The following is a 6,295-nucleotide window of genomic DNA, read 5'->3' as shown; positions in this document are numbered from 1 at the left end:
TTTTCAAAAATCAGCTTACCGCATGGTTTATTTCTGGGCTCTAAATTCTATTCCATTGATCTAAATGTCTATCCTTATGCCAGTACCACACTGTCTTGATTACTATAGCTTTGTGGTAAGTTTTACAAATTGGAAGTGTAATCCTTCAAATTTGTTCTTCATTTCCAAGATTATTTTGGCTATTCTGGGTCCCTTGAATTTCCATATGAACTTTAGATCATCTTGTCAGTTTCTTTATGACTGTCTTTATGTTTGTTTCCATCTATTTCCATGCATAAATCTTGTTCATTATAATAGAGACCACCATTGATAACTTAAGCAAGTTCAGATGTAATTTTTGCCATAGATTTGTGGTTGCCTGTTTGATCTCATCCAGGATGTTTTTTCAGGTAAAGTGGCGTCTCATTTATAATCAAAATCTTGCTTGAATCTTAGTCATCAATTTCACAGTCTGAATCATTATCAGACCAATCAGTAAATGTGTTTTTTCATCCTCCTATTTGTTGCATCTCTTCAGCAAATAAAAGAAAATCAAGTCTTGTTCTTCTGGAGGATTCAGTTGATTTAATGCCTCATCAGGCACAGACGTTGACTCCTTCAGTTTCACTGGAGATACACAGTGTCCCTCTTTTTACTTCTATCCGAGGCTTTGAGTCTAAGTCAGCCAAACCAGAAGATAACCTCTAGATATTGCTTGAATATTAGTTGTTTCAGTATTTTTCTTTGGACTCAGTAGACTTCCAATTCTTGAAGAATTTGGGGCAGACACTATATATGAACCAGAGACTTGGTCTGATATGAATGCAAAACAGCAATTTTTTTAAGGTCTTCCATCAAGAAATAAGTTCCTTGCAACATGTGAAACTATTTTTTTTTCTTTTTTTTTTTTTTTTTTTTTGCGGTACGCAGGCCTCTCACTGTTGTGGCCTCTGCCGTTGCGGAGCACAGGCTCCGGACGCGCAGGCTCAGCAGCCATGGCTCATGGGCCCAGCCACTCGGTGGCATGTGGGATCCTCCCGGACCGGGGCACGAACCCGTGTCCTCTGCATCGGCAGGTGGACTCTCAACCACTGCGCCACCAGGGAAGCCCTGAAACTACTCTTAATTAGAATGAAATAAATATCTGCTCAACCTTAACCCTTGCATTAAACAAGTGATTATTACAGATGAAAAAGAAGATTTTCATCCTTCCCATGTCACTAACATCTTCCCTCCAGAAGCGCTCCACTTACTGCTTACTAAACCGATGGCCCATTCATCAACTGACAGGATACCGCCTTAAACAAATGTGTCTATTTCTGACTCAGGAAATGGAAGCTTCTAGAGTGGAGGATCTCAATCAGTGGCATGGCTAAAGAGTAGAAGTTCACTGCAGGAAAACCACATTTAAAGCATTGTCAAAACACGTGTGTCTGCTCACTGTTTCCCGGGCTACCCCACTCCTGGAATACAAGGATAAGGGTAGAAGAAATAGGAAGGTGAGAAATATTTATCTGGGAAAATTTCACAGGTCAATCTGATAGTCACTGTTCTACAGTCATGCAGAAAGAAACAAAAGTTTCATAAGCCACCAGGAGCCAATCCTCCATCCCTGGGGGAAGAAGAGAGAGAGGAAAAGGGGAATGGGCTTAAAATCAATACTTTGTTTAATTCAAATCATACAGAAAACGAGAAGCAGAAATGGGCTACTCAGTCTTTTTGTAAGAGCTTCTTTATTTTTATACAATTTTTTTATTTATTTTTTGATTTTTTTAAGTCTTTCTTGAATTTGTTACAGTATTGCTTCTGTTTTATGTTTTGGTTTTTTTTTTTTTTTTTTTGGTTTCTTTTTTTCATTGCTTCTTATTGCTTTATTTGTGTTTTGGTTTTTTGACCACAAGACATGTGGGATCTTAGCTCCCTGACCAGGGATCGAACCCACAATCCCTGCATTGGAAGGCAAAGTCTTAACCATTGGACTGCCAGGGAAGTCCCTATACAACTTTTAAAGGTTACACTCATTTACAGTTATTACAAAATATTGGCTATATTCCCCATGTTGTACAATACGTCCTGTAGCCTATCTTATATACCCAATAGCTTGTACCTCCCACTCCCCCACCCCTATATAGCTCCTCCCCTTTTCTTCCCACTAGTAACCGCTAGTTTGTCCTCTGTATCTGTGAGTCTGCTTCTTTTATTCACTAGTTTGTTTTATTTTTTAGATTTTACATATAAGTGATATCATACAGTATTTGTCTTTCTCTGTCTGACTCATCTCACTTAGTACAATGTCCTCCAAGTCCATCCATGTTGCTGCACATGGCAAAATTTGATTCTTTTTTATGGCTGAGTAGTATTCCATTGTGTGTGTGTGTGTGTGTGTGTGTGTGTGTGTGTGTGTGTATACACCACCTCTTTATCCATTCATCTGTTGATGGACACTTAGGTTGCTTCCATGTCTTGGCAATTGTAACTGATGCTGCTCTGAACATTGGGGTGCATGTAATCTTTTTAAATCAGTTCTTGGGTTTTTTCAGATATATACGTAGGAGTGGAATTGCTGGGTCATATTGTAGTTGGGCTACTCAGTTCTGCCAACCAAAAGGGCAGAAGCAATGAAAGGACCATAAGAGTAGAGCAAAAAAGTTGAAAAAGATAAAGAAACATATATCAGAAAATAATTGATGACATGAAAAATAAGAAGAATGGTAGAGCAGAGAGAAAAGAGAGAGCGAAGAGCTTGTCCTAGGGAGTCAGTCAGGATATGAGAATTTACGCAAGAGACCACTGATTTAAAATGGAATTACAGACACAGAACCAGGGAAGAACCCTTGGGGAATGGCTCTAATTTTATTTTTGAAGAAGTGAACAAGGATTTGAGAAGAAGCAAAAAAGAATAAGTAGCAAATTTAAGGAACTCTTTTTAGAAGAGAAAATAAACTTTGGAGAAAGAAAAAAATGAAAGAGTAGCATAAGATGTTCAGCATGAGAGACCCATTCAGTTTAAGACATCTTATTTTCCAAGTACATGAGGCCAACCTGTCTTTGATGGAGACTGTATAAAGTTAGATCTATAAACATCAGAGTTGTATCTGGCAGGGAGAATAAGAGTGAAATAAGGCAAGCAACCGATTAATTAGCCTCCAGTGCTCTTACATAGAATTTCAAGAATCTACCGGGTAAGCCACTTTTTAAGGAGATGATGTAGGAGACTTTTTTAATATTTCCCTGAGGGAAGAAACAGATCAGTTAAGGAATACAGCCAGACCAAAGGCACTGCTGAATTTTTGTGTGTACTTTCAACTCAGATAAAATCATGAGTGCTGTGTTTCCAATTTTCTTATTAGGTACTATTTGCAATACTTTAAATTTTTCTTTTCCAGTTCCACAGATGTTCTGTTACGCAGTTAGCCAACAGGAAGTGATTTTTGTAACATGTTTTGTTTTTTACAACATCATTTTATTTTTTATTGACGTTTCAGTGAAATTATTCATCACTGTATTGATTGGTCCACCTAGAAACTAGGGAGATTTTGGTACTGAGGAGCTGGAGTGAGATGGTTCCAGGTCCAAACCCTACTCTATCACTTGCTAGATGTGTAATTCAAGACAAAGTATCTCATCTCTCTGTTCTAAGGTAATCCCACCTCAAAGGAGTAAATTAGGCAATTTTTATAGAACATTCATTACAATGCCTTGTACATAGTAAATGCTCAATAAATAGCCATTATTGTTATTATTATTATTTTTTGGAACAATCCTTGTCCTAAAAACAAACAAAAAGCCTATATTCAAAAGAAAAGGAAGGAAATAGACACTTAGTAGCATTAGGAAGAAGAAACGGGCTTAGTCTCTTATTTTAAAGTAGGGACAATAAAAACACTAAAGTGGCTGTGAAATGGAACAGCGCATATGAAGTACCCCACACAATGATCGATCAGTGTACTTAATGACAAGCACCTGGTTAGTGCTGTATAGAAACGGGCCTTTTCACTGCTCTAAGTTGAGAAGGGTGATCGTGCTATATCAATAACCAGCAGAGGAGTCTGGCCACACTGACACCGGGTCAAAAATGGTAATCTTACAGTAGCACCATGACCATGTCAAAGTACTGCAAAGCCAGCCCTATGTTAATGCAAAGATTTGCCATTATTAGAACGGAGACTCAGATCAAATATACATAATTGAAAAAAGAAAACCTTTTGGGTGAGTGGTTTTGCTTCCAAGCAAAAAGATCTTGGAAACTTGAGATGGAAGAAGCGGGCACCGAGGAAGGAGAAAAGAACCCAGAATGGGGAGATTCGAAGCCCGTGTTGTCTATTTCACAACTGAATCAGTTTACTCGAGCATTTGGAATCAGGGTGTGGAGAAACAGTGTGGTTGCCTCCAGGCAGCTGAGTGAAGCAGACTTGGAAGGGCTTTGGCACTGGGCAAGTGAGGGAAAGGAAGCCAAAATGGAAGTGGACCTGAAGGGGGATGGAGGAGAGGCAATGCTCTTTACAGTTGAGCTGACCTGAACATCAGGAGAGGTGTTTTCCTGAAAAACAGAAAATTTAACCATTAGTCGATGAGCTTTATGCCTGGATTTGGGCTTTTGTTGAGATGCGTTGGTATCACATGGAAACATCTGACAAGTCCCTTCTCATGACCCAACATGGGAAGCCAGATTGATTTGGAAGGTTATGCTGTGGTTTGGAGGCTATTCAAAGTTTAGTATTTTGTTTTATCAGCGTATAGAGCTCCAGACTGAAAGGTTTCTCAGTAAGTCCAACATAACCAGTCTTTCCATTGACATACGGACAGGAAGGGCCACTGCACGTGGGGGTGGAGGCTGTGCCTTGCCCACAGAAGGTCTCCAGAGGGGTGAGTGGGAACAGATCTAGCCTGATCTTTTCACCAAGATGCAGGACAGGAGCTTTTTAGCAACTCATACAGTCGTTCTACATGAGTAAACAGTGGGTATGGGAGTTGATTTCTGTTGATTCGCTTAAGCCCAAGGTACGTTTGTGTTTAGGAGCCGTTTGGACCTAACAAACAAACAAATGAACAATCGAACACTAGAATCATACTTGGCACAAGATGAGCACAGTATGAGAGGCTTATGGACATGGGACTGAAACTGACAGAGGGAAGGGGAGATTCATGTCTCTCCTTTCATCTCACACTTACGTCATGGGCCTACAATCATCCCTGGGTGGAACGTAAATGGAATTCAAGGTATTGCCTCACTCTCTTTCTCTTGATGTCAGGATACTAGCAGATACTCTCAAAAGAGGTGACTGAAGAGAGTTTAATGAAGGGACCTTCTACAAAAATGTGGACAGGGTTAAGGGAAACCAATAAAGGATGGTGATTCCCCATGGTTGGTAATCTGTAAGTCAGAAGTGACAAGGGAAGGAGTAGTTACCAGAATTTCCAGGGATGAGCTGCCCTTCAGGAGCCATGACCTTTTGTAGAGAAGAAACACAGTCACAACCAAGAGTGCCTTTCTTCCTTATAGTACCGTCGTAATAGCCCCTATGCCACTCAAAGAAGAATGTTCTGGAGTCAAGGTCAAATGGATTCTTCTTCCTTTCCACCAATATTCAAAAAGCTTTACACATTTTAAAGTGCATATTGAACTCTGACTTTCTTTTATAGTTTCTTGTTTTTCTATTATTTCTGATTGCTTTTAATTTTTCTTGTAGAGAAGCAGTACCTCCCTTCTTCTCCATGTTATGAATGGATTCCAGCTTCTTACTCATGCTAACTATTACATGGAAGTCATTCCATTTTTATTCTTCTTAAAGAACACTGACTCTCCCTTTTAATTTGGATTATTGATTTCTAGGCCTGCTGAAGAAATGTTGTTCTGAGACTTATTTGTAAAAAATGATTATAAGAAGTATAAGTAATTGTATTACTGGGTTAGCTTATCTTTTCCTTTATCCCACACTTTATCCTAGATTTTCACCCTTGATTAGATGAATAATATCACTTAGTGATATGCAAAAGAAGATATGAGTGACATCTGTTTTTTTAAGTGCTAGGGTTTTTTTTACTTGATTCTAATTTATTTTATTTTTTTATTGAAGTATAGTTGATTTACAACGTTGTGCCAGTCTCTGCTGTACAGCAAAGTGACCAGTTATACACATATAGACATTCTTTTTTTAATAATCTTTTCCATTATGGTTTATCACAGGATATTGAATATAGTTCCCTATGCTATTCAGTAGGACCTTGTTTATCTATCCCATATGTAATAGTTTGCATCTGCTAATCCCAAACTCTGAGTCCTTTCCTCCCCCACCCTCCTCCCCCTTGGCCACCA

General features: G+C 39.0%; 1 pseudogene; it reads right to left on the bottom strand.

Moving 5' to 3' along the window:
* Nucleotides 1-212: 212 nt before the first annotated feature.
* On the bottom strand, nt 213-5,726 carry LOC115840920 (la-related protein 1B pseudogene; annotated as a pseudogene).
* Between the last annotated feature and the right edge of the window lie 569 nt (nt 5,727-6,295).

Source organism: Globicephala melas, chromosome 9 (genome assembly GCF_963455315.2).
Source record: "Globicephala melas chromosome 9, mGloMel1.2, whole genome shotgun sequence".
Classification (NCBI taxonomy): domain Eukaryota; kingdom Metazoa; phylum Chordata; class Mammalia; order Artiodactyla; family Delphinidae; genus Globicephala; species Globicephala melas.
The sequence above is the reverse complement of the archived record's forward strand: the minus strand, read 5'-3'. Positions and strand labels throughout refer to the sequence as shown.